The following is a 19,693-nucleotide window of genomic DNA, read 5'->3' as shown; positions in this document are numbered from 1 at the left end:
CTCTCTATGTCTATCATGAATAAATAAATAAAATCTTTAAAAAAAAACAAAAAACATTACTTTCAGGTATACAACATAGTGATTTAATCTATATGTTATGCTATGCTCACCACAAGTGTAGCTACCATCTGCCACCATACAAGGCTATTATAATATTATGTTCCCTATGCTGCATCCTTTATTCCTGTGACTTATTCATTCCATACCTGGAAGCCTTTGTCTCCCACTACCCTTCACTCATTTTATCCCTCCCCTCCCCTCTGGCAACCATCAATTTGTTCTCTTTATTTACAGGTCTCATTCTGCTTTCTGTTTATACATTTGTTTTGGTTTTTCGATTCCACATATAAGTGAAATCATACGGTAGGGATGCCTAGGTGGCTCAGCGGTTAAGCATCTGCCTTTGGCTCAGGGCGTGATCCTGGGATCCGGGATTGAGTCTCACATCGGGCTCCTTGCAGGAAGCCTGCTTCTCCCTCTGCCTGGGTCTCTGCCTCTCTCTCATGAATAAATAAAATCTTAAAAAAAAAAAAAAAAAAAAAAAAGAAAGAAAGAAACCATATAGTATTTGTCTTTCACTTAATTCACTTAGCACAATATCCTCTAGATCCATCCATGTTGTTACAAGTGGCAGGATCTCATTCTTTTTTTACAACTGCATAATATTCCATAAAATGGCCCAGTTTTATCTCATACTAGAGTTCTTTTAAAAAATGTGATTTCAAAAAATATATAATCTAATCCATGATAATAATCATTCTGTGGATGTTCTGTAATAAAAATATTGCATCAGTGATTCTCCTCACTTAATGACTACTTCATATTAAAGGACACAATTGTTAAATTTACTTTTTCTGGGCACCCCCGGTGGCTCAGCGGTTTAGCGCCGCCTGCAGCCCGGGGTCTGATCCTGGAGACCCAGGATCGAGTCCTCTGTCAGGATCCCTGCATGGAGCCTGCTTCTCCCTCTGCCTGTGTCTCTGCCTCTCAGTCTCTCTCTCTCTCTCTCTCTCTGAATAAATAAATTAAAAAAAAATACTTATTTAAAAAAAATTTACTTTTTCTTCTTAAAGATTTTATTCATCTATTCACGAGAGACACAGAGAGAGAGGCAGAGACACAGGCAGAGGGAGAAGCAGGTTCCATGCAGAGAGCCCGATGTGGGACTCAAGTCTGGGACTCCAGGATCACGCCCCGGGCCAAAGGCAGGCACCAAACTGCTGAGCCACCCAGGGATCCCCCTGTTAAATTTACTTTATAAAGCAAATCTACTTAAAAATCTATTTACATGTATTTTTTTTTCACATATTTAAACATGATTTTGGGGCACCTGGGTGGCTCAGTCAGTTAAATGCCCAATCCTTGATTTCAGCTCAGGTCATGATCTCAGGGTCATGAGATCAAGCTCTGTATCAGGCTCCACACTGGGCATGAAGCCTGCTTGGGATTCTCTCTCTCCCTTTCCCTCTACCCCCCACTACTTCTCTCCAAGGCTTGCATGCACTCTCTCTCTCTCAAAAAAAGAGAGTATTTTAAAAATAAACACAGGCACCTGGGTGGCTCAGTCAGTGAAGCATCTGCCTTCAGCTTGGGTCCCGGGGTCCTGGGAATCAAGCCCCATATCCAGCTCCCTGCTTAGCAGGGAGCCTGCTTCTCCCTCTCCCTCTGCTGTTCCCCCTGCTTGTGCTCTCTGGCACAAAGGAGATCTCTCCCTCTCTCTCTGGCAAATAATAAAATCTTTGAAAATAATAATAAAAACAACATGATTTTACCACTAAAAGTTGGGAAGAGTACCCATTTCTGTATCAATAATGTAACTTGCTCCTGGTATTTATCAAAAGCAGCTATTCGGGATCCCTGGGTGGCGCAGCGGTTTGGCGCCTGCCTTTGGCCCAGGGCGCGATCCTGGAGATCCGGGATCGAATCCCACATCGGGCTCCTGGTGCATGGAGCCTGCTTCTCCCTCTGCCTGTGTCTCTGCCTCTCTCTCTCTCTCTCTCTCTCTGTGACTATGATAAAAAAAAAAAAAAAAAAAAAAAAAAACAAAAGCAGCTATTCATATTTTATTTAAACATGGTAAATTACACAAATTATTTTATCTCAAATTTCCTTGCAATCCCCACTAAATGAAAAAAAAAAAAACCTCTTAATAGACACACACACACACACACACACACACACATACACACAGGATCTAACAGCAAGAGACACCAACAAAATCTTATCTAAAAAGGAGAACCGGAAAAAAAAAAAATTGACTAAGAAGTCATGAAAACTAAAAAAAGAATATGTCTTAAAACTAAAGGGCCTAAGCCCTTGCTACCTCTGTCCTCAGAAATCACTGTTCTCCTCACCCACTTCATTTCAGTCACAACAACATCTTGGTTTTTCCTTTTCCTAAAATAAGTATTATTAATCTGCTCAGAATGCTTGTCCCTCAGATACCCACAAGGATCTCTCATTTGCTTCCTTTTGGTCTGTGCTGAAATGTTTGCTTGTCCTTGACACCATCCTTAATCGCCTTATAGCTAACCCACCCCCCATCTTCTTTTTTCCAGCTCAGTTATTTCCATAATCACTATTTGTAAATTTACTTGTTTTCCCAATAGAGCCTAGTCTGTTTTCATCATTACCATGTGCCCCAAAGCTTAGAACTTATTTATAGTTAGTACTCAATAAATACATGCTGAATTATTACTTAAAATAATCTAAAATTGAGATACAACTATTTTGAAAGGATAAAAAAAGAAGCGTGGACTCCTTTTCCATTAGAGGTCAAAAGATAATTCAGAAGATAACTGGCACAGCAATTCTCAAACTTTTTGACTTGTGAACCCCTTACTCTCTTAAAAATAAGTGAGAACCCTAAAAATGCTCTAAATACTCTAAATATGTAGGCTATATTTATTAATATTAGAAAATAAAGTTGACAAAAGCTTTAAAATTTATTATTTAAAAATAGCAACAGTAAACCTATTACATGCTAATATTAAGTAACACTTATGAATATATTTTCAAAATAGTTAATAAGAATGGCACTATAACATGTTTGCTAATCTCTTTAATGTCTATCTTAACAGAAGAAACCTGGGTTCTTTTTCTTTTTCTATGATTTTATTTATTTACTCATGAGATACAGAGAGAAAGAGAAGCAAAGACATATGCAGAGGGAGATGCAGGCTCCCTGTGAGGAGCCCGATGCAGGACTTGATCCTGATCCGTGAACTCCAGGATCATGTCCTGAGCCGAAGGCCGATGCTTAACCACTGAGCCATGCAGGCATCCAAAACCTGGATTCTTTCAAGGGGTTCTCACCAGCTCCGCCCCACACCAGGGACACGGGGGCATGAAATCTGGATTCTTGAATCTGCTTCTATATTCAATCTAATAAGAAATCCAGCTGCACTCAAATACATAGTTAAAAAAGAGGAGTGCAAGGGCATCTGGGTGGCTCAGTCAATTGAGCGTATGCCTTCAGCTCAGGTCATGATCTCGGTCCTGGGACTGAGCCATATGTCCAGGCTCCCTGCTCAGGAGGGAGTCTGCTTCTCCCTCTCCCTGCTCATGCTCTCTAATAAATAAAATCCTTAAAAAAAAAAAAAAAAAGGAGAGTTTTTAATAATTTATTCAGGTGTGTTATTCTTTGATATTAACCCCAAATTTAATAAATGTAATTTTGTAAAGGTTATTTGCAATGTTGAATCTGATACCATATCTATTATACGTCATAACATGTCATTAAAAATCTACTGATCTATCCTGTCCCCAAGTAGATCTTTCACATACAGCATGATTTTGTAAACATCATACATTGGTCATATGAAGAAAGCTGGGTCCACGACATTACACATATCTTCCAAACATTGACACATTTCATTATACAATAGCCCCCCAAAATCACATTTGTTAATATCCCCCTAAATTTCATCAAAAAGGCCCTGAAAAGCTGCCAAGCTCACAGTGGATATGTTTTCCAAAATTCTAATTTTTGCTTGAAAGCCTTCATTTTATCTTGGCAATAATTTCTGTCAGTTGTTTTCCCTACAGTGACAGGGTCACTTCATTTATGTTTGAGAAAATACTCACAAATACCCAAGTTTAAGTAACTATAGTTTGTCATTCTCTCAAGTAAAAAAAATGGTTCCATAAAAAAAAAAAAAAGCAACTAAGTTTGCTAGTTCAGCCTGCAACTCAATCACACAAGTATTTTTCTTCAAGACAAGCAAATTTGGGATGTAACAGACTTTACTGCTCTATAAAGGACTTTCTTAAATGAAATTGGTTTTGTAAACGTGCAGTAATGAAAAATACAAGGCCTATTAGTACAGTTTTAGCCACTCTCCTAATATGTACTGCAGAGTCAGCGGTTCTGCCCATCACTGTTTATCAATGCAAAGGTCAACACTATTAAGCAGTGAAAAAGAACTTAGTATCACTATTAAATTGTTTCAACCCAGCTGACCTTCTGAAACACTTGAAGACCCTCTCAAGAGCCCAGAGACCAGGGGACACCTGGGTGGCTCAGCGGTTGACTGACTTCGGCTCAGGGCGTGATCGTGGGATCCAGTATCGAGTCCCATATCAGGCTCCTTGCAGGAAGCCTGCTTCTCCCTCTGCCTGTGTCTCTGCCTCTCTCTCTCTCTCTCTCTCTCTCTCTAATAAATAAATAAATATTAAAAAAAAAAGAGAGAGCCCAAAGACCACACTCTGAGAACTGCTGCTCTGGATACATATGAAATACTAAGAGGAGATATGTTTCCAAGGAAAAGAACTTGGCAGTAGGAAGACAGGGATTGCAAGAACACTAATTTTTTCCGTGGACACTCTTTGTACCTTGTGAATTTGGTACCATTTGTATTGCCTTTATCTTTAAAAATTAAATATTAAGGGCAGCCCCAGTGGCTCAGCAGTTTAGCGCCGCCTTTGGGGTGTGATCCTGGAAACCCAGGATCGAGTCCCATGTCAGGCTACCTTCATGGAGCCTGCTTCTCCCTCTTCCTGTGTCTCTGCCTCTCTCTATGTGTCTCTCATGAATAAATAAATATTTTTTAAATTAAATATTAAAAAAAACAGACATGAAAAGTAGCTAAGTAGGCATGTAAGCAAACTATATAGAAGTTTGCTTAGAAAATAGCAGAAAAAAAAATTTTATGAGCTGAGAGTGTCTCCACTTAGGAATTGGAACTAGGGGGTTAGAGGAGTAGTACAGACTGTTTTCCATTATAAACCTTTGTGGAACTGACTTTTAAAACCACATACACATATTAATTGTTTCAAAACTTAACTGGTTAAAAAACATTCAAAATACTGTCTGGGATCTTGGTGTCTGCTTTTGGTTGGGGCCATCTACGGCAGGAAGATGGTGGCCTCAAAGAAGATGAAAAAGTCTCTGGAGCTGACCAACCCTAGGCTCCAACTCATTATGAAAAGTGTAAAGTACATGCTGGGATACAAGCAGGCTCTGAAATGATCAGACATGGCAAAGCAAAACTGGTTATCCTCGCGAACAACTGCCCAGTCCTGAGGAAATCTGAAATAGAATACTACGTCATGTTAGCCAAAATTGGTGTCCATCACTACAGTGGCAATAATACTGAACTGGGTACATACAGCATGCGGAAAATACTACAGAAAATGCACACTGGCTATCATTGATCCAGGTGACTGATGTTATTAGAAGCATGCTAGAACAGACTGATGAAAAGCAAATCATGCAAAATTTTTCAAATTGGTCAGATCTTGTTAAAAAAAAAAAAAAACACACCAAAATATTGTCTAGAAAAATACTTACAATTTAGGCTTAAAAGGAATAAATAAAGCAAATACCCATGCTGCACCAGTAAGAGAATGGCTGTGAAACATGTCAAGTTGTAACAGTAACTTTCTGGAATAATGTGCCTGTGAGTTTCTACTCATATATGAAATATTATTCTATAATATAATATAAATTTTCATTTGGGACGCTTTGGTGGCTCAGCGGTTGAGCGTTTGCCTTTGGCTCAGGGCATGATCCGGGAGTCCAGGGATCGAGTCCCACATTAGGCTCCCTGCGAGGAGCCTGCTTCTCCCTCTGCCTGTGTCTCTGCCTCTCTCTCTCTGTGTCTCTCGTGAATAAATGAATAGAATCTTTAAAAATATATATATGTAAATTTTCATTTAAAAAGCTAGTTGAAAAGCAACAATTTCCTTCAGACCAGAATGTCTGATGACTTAAATACAATTAAGTATTAAACCTTAAGTCATTTTTAACAGTTAAGTGGTTAAACCCTCTAGATACACACAATGTAACACAAAGTAGAACATTTTATTTTTTTCTATTTCATTTGATCATAATTAAGATCATATCAGAACTTATTTGAAAAATACAGAATAAAATAGTTGTTTATGATAAATAGAAGGAATTGCTACATTTTATGTAGTTACTTCACAAATAAAATATAAACCCACTATCAAAATATAAGTTTCTCAGAGGATGTCCTGATCCAGGAAATAAGAGATTATTTCTATATACAAACAACTCAAAAGCAAACTGAACTCCCCACTAAAAGGAACCAGGCCTCCGTAGAGAATAGCTGATTCCACAACTAAAACAGGAATGATATAGATGAGTGTGAACATCTTGATGTGCCAGAAAGAGAAGAAATACTCATCAAAACTTCTGTAAGTTAAAAAGACACAGGAGCCAGGGTGGAGAGGCTCCCACTGGACAAATGTGGGACAATTTGAGCATTAAAATTAATAAAGGTAGTAATGGATTATAACCCATTGACTAAAATATAGGAAGTACATAAATCTATATTGACAAGTTAGATAAAAGAATGATTCTTCCACCAAGAGAAGGCCTACTGTTAAGGTAGAGGAGATGGAAGAATTTGAAAATAAGCATTCTGCAACCATCAAAGTAAAGATCAGTACAGGCAAGAACCATCAACGGATGCTTACATAAACATAATGTCATTATCACCCCTGACAAAACTAACAATTCCTTGATATCATCTAATATCCATTCTCATTCAGATTTCCCCCAAAGTGTTTCAAAAATGACTTTCTACAATTGATTGGAGGATTTAAACAAGATCAACACATTCCACTTGGTTGCCATACATAAACTATTTTTAACTTTTTTTTCACATTGTCTATCAGCAAATATGAAAAAGCTTAATACACAAACCAGTTTGCACTTGTAGATTCTCCAGAATCCAACACAATCTAATGCATTTGCTGTTCCCATTGCTGCAAGATTCCTCCAGGTTATCAGTATGGCTAACTCTTTCTAGTCACTGATCACAAATCAAATTATCCCCTCTAAAAAGAAGTTAGGCCGTCCCTAACCACTCACTCAATCCAAGTAGAGCTCAACTTCCATTCATCATTACATGGTCCTATTTTCTTCATGGCACTCACCACTCCCCCCAAACCATTCTGCTTATGTTTAGTAGTATGTCCACTCCCTGAGGGCAGAGTACCTTCCTCACTGAAGACCAAGAAAAGGGACGCCTGGGTGGCTCAAAGGTTAAGCATCTCTGCCTTCGGCTGGGGTCGTGATCCCAGCGCCCTGGGATCCAGTCCCACAGCGGGCTCCCTATGGGGAGCCGGCTTCTCCCTTTCCCTACGTCTTTGCCTCTGTGTGTCTCTCGTGAATAAAGTATTTTAAAAAATAATAAAAAGACCAAGAACAATGCTGAGAACATGAGACATTCAATACATACATACTGAGTAATTAAGTAATAACTAATAACACAGTACCTCCATTTAAAATGTAAGTTCAATTTAGTATTTGTTTTTAAACATCTGTAGCCCACTCCACATGTAATGGCATGAACTGAATACCTGCAGAAATGTGGGCCAGCTGTTACCAACAATCGGTGAGGTGCATACAAGAAAGAACAGAGATGTAAGACATTCAAATGCCAATTCTGGACTGCGACCAACGATTATAGGTTTCTGACAGAAAAAATTATTAGGATGATTTAAAGAGCATTACCAGAAGTAAAATGAAGTTTCACCTTTTAGTATGAGAGCTATTTAGTCATATATAATATCTATAATAAGACAGAAGCGTTATCTAAAGCAACAAACATGACTTTATCATAGTTCTCTCCCCACCCCCACCACCAATATAAATATGAAGGAATTTACACTCAATATAACACTTCTTTCCGGGAATTGGATCATGATGAACACACCAACAAGTACCAAAAGTACCTAACCAAAAATACAAACCATTAAATTTGGGACCTAGAGAAGACTAAAAAACTATCCTACAGTTCTCATCTAGCAATTGAGAGAGATCTGAAACTAAAGATGGTTATCAATAAAGGCACAGATCTAAGGAACAGATTTAAAATCCAGAGCTCTGATCTCCAGCCCCATTCCCTTCCATAAGATAATGCCACCCACAGAATGCTAATATCAAAGTTACTAACATGCTTTAATCACTATCATTTTTAATACTGTCACTGTCTTTTCTTCCTAGTGGAAGTCTCAGCTCAGAGGGGAAAAAGTCAAAAATAGGATGCAGACAATCATACTCTAAGTAAAGCCTGTTACAGAAACCCCTCTTTGGCAAAATAATTAAATGTGTAAAAATTCTAATTAGTTTGATTCAATGGATTTTTTTAAACCCACTTTAAATTTTATAATGAAAATAACTATCTACAAATATCTGCTGACTGCTCCTCTGCTCCAAACGTGTAAATTGCTATTCTCTTATTTCGTCCGAGGTTAAATGCCAAGAAGTGGCCAATAAAAGTAAAATAATTCAAGGCTTTAAAAAAAAAGGATCCCTGGGTGGCGCAGCGGTTTAGCGCCTGCCTTTGGCCCAGGGCGTGATCCTGGAGACCCGGGATCGAATCCCACGTCGGGCTCCCGGTGCATGGAGCCTGCTTCTCCCCCTGCCTGTGTCTCTGCCTCTCTCTCTCTCTCTATCATAAGTAAAAAATAAAATTTAAAAAAAAATAAAAAAAAAATAGATTCTTTGCAGCATAAGAGGCTTCTTTCTCATCGCGTTTGGTCTCACAGAGCGCTCAAAAGACTACTGTTTCATATGAAAAGCAACATAGTTTATATTGACATGAAAATTTTTGCTAAAATAAAATCACGGTAGTAACAAACTGTCATAATGTAGACCTTCACCATAATAGAACTAAGTAAAACTAGGTATTATGGAACTTCGATGTACGAAATCACTATCCTGACATTTGAAAGCAATGACACACACACGGATGGAAAAGGAAACGGAACCTTGGCTTCTCTTTTCCCCAGGCTGTTCTTTTTTGGGGGGGAAGGGGTCCCTAAAACAAGAAAATTAAACGTAAAAAATACCAAGTGAAATAAAGTTTGGGTTAAGCAAGGTCCGAAAGCTAAAAGAACTGGAAGATGAAGTCTGCGTCAGCTGGCATCTTATCACTCCGGAGTGTTCTAAATTCATACTCCACGTAAATCAAGAAACAGGAAAGCGCACAATACAATGGAGTCGCCTCACACTACAAACATTAACAAATTAAATGAATACCTTACACTTCCTGGTGTGTGTGTGTGTGTGTGTTTTAAGCACTGAAACTTAGATGCGCCTTAAGAAGTATCTGTAAAGACCTATTACGACCTATTTAACGACTATGGCTGGCAAACCTCTATTTCTACAGTACGGAGCAGACCGTTGCCACGACAGCCTTGTGCCACTGACTCCGACAAATTATCTAAGAACAATAATAAAACAGTGAGCTGCCTTTTTTTTTTTTTTCTTTTTTTTTTAAATGACCGACAAACCAACTCTACACCGAAATCTGACGCGTCCGTCTGCGCGCTGCTCGGCGGACGTTTCCTTGAGCACAGGAGGCGGCGACTCCCTCCCCGCGGGGCCGACTTAGCGCCCTCCGACACCCCGGGGGCGGGTTACCTTCATCACTCCATTGTCAGGTCGCACTCCCACGCCTCCGTCTTCAGCCCCCTTCCTAGACTCCAGGGAGAGTCCAAAGAGGGAGAGAAAGCCCCTCACCCACACTGCCTTACAGCGGGGTGTGGGTGTGTCTGCAGACCGCCGCTCCGCGCCAACACAATTAACCCTCCCGCGGAGCCGCGGACCCCAAGTCACCGGGGAACCGGCAGCACCGCCGGCCGCCGACCCCAGCCTTCCGCGGCCGCAGCCCTTCCTCTTTCTCCCCTCCGGGCCGGCCCCTCCCCCGTCGCGCGCACGCGCGGCTTCCCATCCATCCCCTCCCCCCTAGCCCCCCTCACCTTAATCATTAGCCACCCTCTTCCCAGAGTCCGGGAAATCCCTGCCCAGGGAGGGACACAGGAGGCGGAAGAGGGGAAGAGGCTGCGTCGAGAACCGGTGATCCGCGGCTGAGGTCTCGGCCTAACAGGCCCCTACACTCAAGAGCTGCGTCTGTCACCGCCGCCAAACCGTACGAGCGGCAGCGCCTGGTTCGGCCCAGTTCACCCGGCTTCGGTTCGGGATGCCCGATTTGACCCCCGCAAGAACGCCTTCCCCGAAGCCGCGGGCGGTTCTGTGCGGCGCAGACCCCACACCTCGCCGCCGCCGCCGCCGCCGCTGCTCTCCTGCCGCCGCCGCCGCTGCCGCCGCCTAACCAATCCCTCCTCTACCGAGGGAGCGCGACAGTCGGGGGCTTTACGACAGTTCGCAAAGTGAGAGCGCCGCGGCGCTCACGCCTCCCTCCGTCGCTGTTTGTGCGCATGCTCAGACTCTGGCCTCCCGGTGCCCCGCCCCCTCCGCCCCAGCCCTCCCCCTTTGTGCTCGTTTTGTCGCGTCTGTAAAGCGAAGCCGGACGGTTTCGTGAAGCTCGTTGGTTTATTTTCCTTGGTTGTTGTGTTCTACGCTTAAGCAAAAACTATTCCTCAGCTGTTCTTGTTTCCGTGACTTGAAAAGTGCAGCTAACCACAGAATCACGCATTGCACTTAGGCTACAGTTAAACAAAAACCTCCCGGCTTGCTGTCTTTTACGAGAAAACGATACCCAAATCTTACTCGCTAATGACATAAAGATCATCGCACCCTGCCCTTAAAGTGGATTCGCTTCCAGAGCCACATCGAAAGTGGTAATAGGCACCCTGGGAAACGACTGTACAGTCACATACGGCTCCTTAGTTATTTTATGAAAATCAGGAGATTGCAAATGCTTCCTTACGTGCAAGAGGAGGATGGATGTAGGCGAGGAGAGTGTAGGCTTTTGAATCAAACAGACCTTTCGGATCCCGATGATGCCAATGAACAGCCGTCTAATTTATTAGGTCTTTATCTTTCCCCCAAAAATGAAATGTCAGTTACACCTCCATTTAAGAAGAAAATAAAAGGGTATCTTTCTTAAACCAAGAAAAAGAATTGTTTCCTTATTGACAAATTGAGGTGACGTTATTTACCCCAGAGGGTTCTTGTGAGATGAAATAAGGCAGTGTATAGAATGCTTTGAACATTATTTACCAATTAAGTGTTCAATAAACATTAATTCCCTTCTTTGGTCATCAGCCTGTCTTTCCCAATACGCTTTCTTTGTTCACTCATGTTCTCCATATTGTTCTGTGAAGAAAAGAGTTTAAAATAGTTATAATAAAGGATCGCAGATTGTGCAGGAAAACTGGAGGAGCACCGGAGAAGGAATTTTCCTCAATCCTCCTATTTTCTTGTTCAGAAAATAAATTCTTCCTGAAAAAAATAAAATAAAATAAAATCATGGTCCTTCCTGGACTATCTTATCTACTGCCGTGATTTCAATTGCTATCAGCTCATGACTTCTCAAAGTCATGTATTTCTACAACTGTATTTCCAGACCTAATCTTTTTTTTCTCAAGCACTTGAAATGTGGCTAGTACAAGTTGAGAAGTGCTATGGTAAATATATATCCAATTCAAAAATACATTTAAAAATTGTAAAAATTTGAATGATTTTTAATATGCATTACATGTTGAAATGATATTTCGGATATATTGGGGTAAATCGGTGGTTCTCAAGCAGGGACAATTTTATGCCCCCACTTTGGGTTATTTAGCAATATCTGGAGACATGTTTTTGGTGTTCACAACTTGGGGGGAAGGATGGCTACTGACATCTACTAACAATAGCCCAGGGATGTTGCTAAACATCCTACACTACACAGGACAGCCCTCCACAACAAAGAATTCCCTAGCCAAAAATGTTAACAGTATAGTTGAGAAATGCCAGGGTTAACTAAAATATACTATTAAAGTTAATTTACCTGTTTTTTTTACTTTTAAAAATATAATTGCTATAAACTTTATAGTTTTATTTGTAGTTTACATTATCTTTCTATTGAACAGTGCTGAATGATCTAGACCCATATGGCTCTTTTGCTGGATGTGTCATTTCCCCTTTAATGTTCCACAAGCATCTCTAACACATCATGTTGAAAAAAAAATATATATATATATATTGTATTTACACCCCATCCATTTCAGTCTTTCCTGTCTCATTCAATAGGACCAAGTTAACTAATTAGAAACCCAAAGGTCATCTTTGACTATTCTCTCTTCCTCACTCCATATCTCTAATCAATCAACAAGTCCTTCTAATTCTGTCCTTGTAATATCTCAAATTTTGAAAATGGACCCACTCCTCTCAATTCTCTGCACCAGTCCAAGTCTTTAGTATCTTTAGCATCAACTAGACATTGTGCACTCTGGGCACATAGCAACTACATAATCACTGACTGACTTGCAGTGTTTTCCAAAACCCAGAGAACAAATGTAGAAGGGACAGGATGACATAATAGTGCTCTGAGAACACAAGTCAAACCAACTCAAACCAAAAGGAAGTGATGTTTATTTTTTTTTAGGAAGTGATGTTTAAACTAAATTTTGCAACATAAACGAAGACAGTTAAATGAAGCAAATAGGACATTCCAGGCAGAAAGATCAATACATGCTATGGTACAGAAACAGCATGAAGCAACTTCTCTAGTAGGATCTACTGAATGTGTTATGCAAAGAAACTATTAAGAGATGAGGGAAGAAACGTAGATAGAAATGGATCAAGTAAGGTTGTTTTTGCTAGGATGAAGAGTCTGAACTCTTTTATACTTAAAACTATGAGAAGCCACTAAGGGAACTCAATGAGAGGAGTAACAATCAGATTGACTATTAGCATTATATAAGCAGAGTGGGGGGTGGATTGGAAAGGGGCAAAAACAGAGAGATGGAGACCAGTTGGAATGTCAGGTAAAAAGAGGTAAGACTGGTAGAAATGAGAATGAGAAAGAAGGGACAGGGCAGCCCCCGTGGTGCAGCGGTTTAGCGCCGCCTGCAGCCTGAGGTGTGATCCTGGAGACCCAGGATCAAGTCCCACGTCGGGCTCCCTGCATGGAGCCTGCTTCTCCCTCTGCCTGTGTCTCTGCCTCTCTCTCTCTCTCTCTCTGTGTCTCTATGAATAAATAAATAAATCTTTAAAAAAAAAAGGACAGATAGAAGAAGATTAAATACCTAACTGGATAAAGTGAGTAAAGGAGGGGAATCTCAGAAGCTTCCAGATTTATGGTAAGTGGTTGGGTGGAAATGCCATTCAGGAAAAAGACCCAGGCTTGTAAAACCCAACTTTTTGGGTTTGGCACTTTTGGTTGGGGTAAGACGAAGGAGGGGGTTGAAAGGAAGTGATTTCTTCTTTATTGGGTGAGTTTGATTTGCCTAGCATTTACCCAAAGTGGGAATTTCAGTAAGCGGTTGGATATAGGTGTTTGGAGCTCAGGAGAGGTCAGGGCTGATGACAGATGACAGGGAGTAACTTGTGATAGCTGAAGCAATAATTTTGATGAGGCCATCAAGAATATAAGTGAAAATAAAAGAATATAAGTGAAAGGAGAAAAATATCTGAGGAAAGCTGATATTTAAAGAGTTGAAAAATGAGGATAAGTTCCACGAGGTTAAGGATGGGCCAGAGCAAAGAGAGAGAAACCCAAAGAAATAGGTAACAGGCCAAGTGAGAAAAATAGTTTCAGTGATGAAGTGGGTGATCAAGGATATGAAATGTCTACTAGTTTGGCAATATGGAGCTCTGTAAACAAGAGTAGTTGCAGTAACTGGTGTACATTTTAGAACAGAGGTTCTCAACAGGGTTGTGACCCCCAGGGATTGTTTAACAATGTCCAGAGATAGTTTTGGTTATTACAACTGGGAAGATGTTGCCGATCTAACGTTTAGATGTCAGGGACACTGCTAACTATCCTATAATGCATCTTTTAATAAAGCCCCTACAATAAAGAATTATCTGGCCCCAAATGCCAGTAACATTCCAGTTGAAAAGTCCTGGTTTAGAATTGACTAAACAATGTACTTAGATAAGGATCAGTACTTTTTCATGAAAATGGTAGTAAATGGAAAAAGGAAGACAGACATACTTAACAGGATATGAACTCAAGAAAGGGAAGACTTGAATCCTTCCAGTATGCTGGAGGGGAGAGAGCAGCAGAAAAAGAACAATGAAAGATAATGGAGGGCAGCCCAGGTGCCTCAGTGGTTTAGCGCTGGCTTCAGTCCAGGGTGCGACCCTGGAGACCCTGAATCGAGTCCCACGTCGGGCTCCCTGCATGGAGCCTGCTTCTCCCTCTGCCTATGTCTGGGCCTCTCTCTGTGTGTCTCTCATGAATAAATAAATAAAATCTTTTTTAAAAAAAGAAAGAAAGATAATGGAAATATAGGAACACTCTAGGGAGGCAGAGGAAATGGGATTCAAAGCTCATAATGAAGAATTAACCTTGGATAGAAGAAATATTCCTTTCTTTGAAACAAATGAGGAAGAAGGGGGAAAGGACTGCACAAATGAACAAAATTTGTTGGCTTCAGGGGGTAAGTCAAGGGCTTGCTTATTGAATGACGTTGATGTCTCCGTGAAACATGAGGTAAGTCCATCTTACTAAGATATCTGTGAAGACAATAATTAGGAAAGAGAGATTTAAAAAAATCAGAATAGTCACTAATGTGATGGCAGGGCAGGCAGTAGATAGACAACAAATCAAAGGCAGGAAGCCCAGAGCAAAACAGGGGTGGCTGAGAGGACAGGTGCTATAAAGCTGTATTTATGGTAACAATGGAGATGTAGGGGTGGGAGAGATCTCTCACCTGAACTACATAGTTTCTTACTTTCTATGCTTCTGCTCCCATCACCATTACCACACCACTTCTGGTGCCACATTGAACCACTATCAGAGTACGGCAGAAACTGAGACACTAAGTTGCTTAGTGTCTTCACTAAGACACTAAGATCCTTCAAGGATCTTTTGTCACCATCACAATGAAGCCCTAAGTCCTTAGCTTGGCAAATGAAGTTCTTCAAAATTCAGAATTCGGAGTGATTTCACACCACCCGTTCCCACCATCCTACTGCCTGCCCCTGCTTAGACTTGACCAAACTTCTCAAACTACTTGTAGTTCTCCAGAAAAAAGTTTCAGTATCTACCTGCTTTGGCATCTACTCCTTCTGTCTCAAAATATCCTCCCTCCTCTTCCATATCCCTCAACCCTGCCTTACATGTTAAGTAAAGTCTTTCCATTCGTCAAAGTCCTCCTCCATGAAGCATTTCCTTACCTTGCTCCCTCATCCTCACAATAAAGCTAAAAATCCACTTTTGTACCCTCTTCAATCTTTGTGTATTAGAAGTGTTACGTTTAGGGGACCTGGTGCTCAGTCAATGAAGTGTCTTCCTTTGAATCAGGTCATGATCGGGGGTCCTGGAACTGAGTCTGCCCCTGGGATCAAGTCCTGTGTGGGGCTCTCTGATCAGTGAGGAGTCTGCTTTTCCCTCTTCCTTTGCCCCTCCTCCTTGCTCATGCTTGCTGGCTCTCTCTCTCTCTCAAAATAAATAAATAAAATAAAGAAAGAAATGTTATATTCATACACAATTGTCTTCTCCAAAAAATAAAAATAAAAAAGAATGTCCTCCCCCCTCATTTAAAAAAAATTGCTCAAATAGAAAAAGGAGATTGGGTTGGAGTTCTAGTCTCAATTTTTCCACTAAGAAATCAGAAATCTTTAATCTTAATCAAATCGCTGGACACTTTCAAAAATTAATTTTATTCTCCTGTGGAAAGATCATGACCACCCAACATATAGTCCAAACCAAGTTCTGCCTGCCTGAAACTGTGCAAAATAACACATACCAAATTAGTCTGTATATATGGGCCAGCAGTGCGTAACTATCTGGTAGGCAGGAATTTGAGAAGCTTGCTCTAAACATGGAAATACTCAGCTGAAAAAAGGAAATACTGAGCTGAATTAATGGGTCACCTGCAATAAATGGGAAAAAAGGAAAAATTCTACAAATTACCAAAGTCAGAGGGAAATCCACCAACCATTGCCTACTTCACAATTACAAGTGAGAGTAACTGTGAGTCAGCTTTGTGAGCTCTTTGGAAGAAAATGAAGCCAGGTTTGGATATTTAATATAATGAGATAGGGAGACCTTGGGAACTTGCTGAAAATATTTACTGAACTATTCCTTCAGATGAAAAGGTTTGAGAAGAATTAAAAGGACCTAAGAGATGCACTGGTCAGAATAGTGATTTACATTTTACTCTCCAATTAATGTATGAAGATATCATTGAAACTCAAAACTGAGGGACACCTGGGTGGCTCAGTGGTTGAGCATCTGCCTTCGGCTCAGGGCGTGATTCTGGAGTTCTGGGATCCAGTCCCACATCAGGCTCCCTGAGAGGAGTTTGCTTCTCCCTCTGCGTGTGTCTCTGCCTCTGTGTGTGTGTGTGTGTGTGTGTGTGTGTGTGTGTGTGTGTCTCATGAATAAATAAATAAAATCTTTAAAATTAAAAAAAGAAACTTGAAACTGAAAATAAAATTTTATAGATTCTACAACACTGCTGATTTAGTGGAGGCAGTACAGGACCTCATTAAAATATTACATATAAGGTTTGATTTTAGGTTATGAAATTAGAAACAAAGACGGTGTTTAGTTTGAAGACTATAATCTTTATTATACATATAGAGGCAGAAAACATAAAAACAAAGAATCATTAGAGACAGCACTTCTTTCCTACTACTAAACTACTTTGAAGTCATTTTTTAATCTATTGAAACTATTTTGAATGATAGACTGAAAAATTAAAGATTTATTCAGTCGAAGGATAACTTCAAAAGAGTACAATTGTGATGACTATCATTTTTTTTAAAGATTTCATTTATTTACTCATGAGAGACACACAGAGAGGTAAAGATATAGCAGAGGGAGAAGCAGGCTGCCTGGTGGGAGCCTGATATATGGGACTTCATCCCAGGACCCGGGGATCACACACTGAGCAAAAGGCAGATGCTCAAACGCTGAGCCACCCAGGCGTCCTGACTATTTATCATTTTAAAAGTTTCTCTGACTGCTTTTGGAATACAATGTTCAAGATACATTTGAATTATCAAGCACTCATAATATCTATGAGGCTCAATTTCTAAAATAGTGAGGTAACAAATTACAGACTAACAAGGAGACATAGAATGTGGAATTTTGTAGGCAAGCATTTGAAACTTCAAGCATCCTGAAATATTTCTGGTTATCTGGCCAAATTCTGGACAGATGTTTGAGGCCATCTGGTTCTGTGAAAGTATATTTTCGAATAAAACTGTAGGAAAATGAAAGAGAATGCCCCACCTACTGTGCTCGTATAATCCTACTGTCACAACTGAGGTGACTAGACTGATTGACAATTGTTCTCAGAAATGGTTTACTCTGTTAACTGCCAGAATTTTTAAACTCTTAGTCAAAGTTGGTCATAGGCTTACCATTGAAATTTTGCATTAAGTTGATTTAACTCTTTTTGGGATGCTTTTGCAATGCTGTTTTTAAAATCTGTAATTTCAGGATCCCTGGGTGGCTCAGCGGTTGAGCGTCTGCCTTTGGCTCAGGCCATGATCCCAGAGTCCCAAGATCAAATCCCACATCGGGCTCCCTGCATGGAGCCTGCTTCTCCCTCTGCCTTTGTCTCTGCCTCTTTCTGTCTGTGTCTCTCGTGAATAAATAAATAAATAAATAAATAAATAAATAAATAATCTTTAAAAATAAAATCCATAATTTCTGAAGGACTCACTTCTGTTAGCAATAAGAATATTCACAAGTTACTGATCATTAAAAAGTCAGATACATAATCTCCATTGTCAGAGCTCTAACATTTTAGTTTGCTTCAGACCTAGTAAAATTTTTGCAAATCTTGTGAATATTACAAATTCAAGTGTGATTTCATACTGGTAAGTTATATGCAAATTCAGAACTAGTGGTAAGATGTTTCTATGTACTTGCTTGCTGCTTAGAGATCACATAAAAATGTCCCCAAATGTAAAATGTTTCCCTAAACCATATTAACATTTGTTTAATTGCCTAACAAGTATATTGACGATAGTTTTGAGTTATAGGATTGCAAACAGAGACTATATTTTCATTAGTTATACATTTCATAGTACATTTGAAATACTAATATAATGGGGGACTATTCAGAAGTAAGCATATAGAAGAAAAAAGGGGAATTAAATGAAACTACCCACGTAGTGAAAGGAGATTTTAAAAATATTTAATAAGTTGAATCTGAATGACTTTAGTACTGAGTGCTTCTGGTAAGATTTTAATTATTTCTACGTTTTGATAGAGCATAAGTCATTATTGCACTAATGTTTCAGAACACTGGAAAGATTATTTAGAGATTTTACTTTAATATCTTATTTTGGGGGATCCCTGCGTGGCTCAGTGGTTTAGCGCCTGCCTTTGGCCCAGGGCGTGATCGTGGAGTCCTGGGATCAAGTCCTGTGTCGGGCTCCTGGCATGGAGCCTTGCCTCTCCCTCCTCCTGTGTCTCTGCCTCTCTCTCTCTCTCTTTATGTCTATCATTGCATAAATAAATAAATAAATAAATAAATAAATAAATAAATAAATAAATAAATCTTAAAAAAATATCTTATTTTGAAATTTGCTCAAATAAATTCTGAAAATATAAATTGGTCAAAGTTGATAACGACCAAACTCTGAAACCTTATTTATTTGGATTATAAGGATAAATAAAATCCTTCTACTCTGAAGCCTTCAAAGGCTAATTCAGTATTGAATTAAACTAGGAAATAGTGCCACCTGCTGAATCTCAACATTAAGTTCATTTTTCAGATCACCTAAAGTTCTAACGTTTTTTTCTCAAAGATGTACATTTAAGATGATCTTCAAACAAAATTTTCCTTAAATTTTTTTCAATTAGGGGCACCTGGATGGCTGTGTGTCTGACTTGATTTCAGCTCTTGTCATGATCTCAGGGTTGTGAGATAGAGCCCTGTGTCAGGCTCCATGCTGGGACGGAGCCTGCTTAAGATTCTTTCCCTCCTCCACCTCAAGAAAAAAAAATATTCCACTAAATGAGCTCTGGCCATATGTGTTTATCATCTCCAACGTGATCATGCCACGTGTAGACTTAGAATTAATCTCTCTTGGGGTACCTGGGTGGCTCAGTAGTTGAGCATCTGCCTTTGGCTCAGGGTGTGATCCCGGAGTCCCAGGGTCGAGTCCCGCATCGGGCTCCCCATGGGAAGCCTGCTTCTTCCCTCTGTCTAGATCTCTGCTTCTCTTTCTGTGTCTCTCATGAATAAATAGATAAAATGTTTTTTTTTTTAAGATTTTATTTATTCATGAGAGACACAGAGAGAGAGAGAGAAAGAAAGAGGCAGAGGCACAAGCAGAGGGAGAAGCAGGCTCCAT

General features: G+C 40.0%; 1 protein-coding gene across 2 annotated transcripts in view; it reads right to left on the bottom strand.

The window, feature by feature from the left end:
* The window catches only part of RNF111 (ring finger protein 111), a 95,018-nt gene extending 84,423 nt beyond the window's left edge, over positions 1 to 10,595 (bottom strand). The window contains exon 1 of one of the 2 annotated variants that reach the window (XM_077881280.1): positions 10,237 to 10,595. The gene's annotated coding sequence lies outside the window, so the exon portion shown is untranslated. Of the gene's footprint in view, positions 1 to 9,898; positions 10,165 to 10,236 lie in introns of those variants that run through there. The other variant, XM_077881282.1, reaches the window with a different exon arrangement.
* Between the last annotated feature and the right edge of the window lie 9,098 nt (positions 10,596 to 19,693).

Source organism: Canis aureus, chromosome 32, assembly GCF_053574225.1.
Source record: "Canis aureus isolate CA01 chromosome 32, VMU_Caureus_v.1.0, whole genome shotgun sequence".
Taxonomy (NCBI): Eukaryota; Metazoa; Chordata; class Mammalia; order Carnivora; family Canidae; genus Canis; species Canis aureus.
Note: the sequence above shows the minus strand (reverse complement) of the source record. Positions and strands in the feature narration are given on the sequence as shown.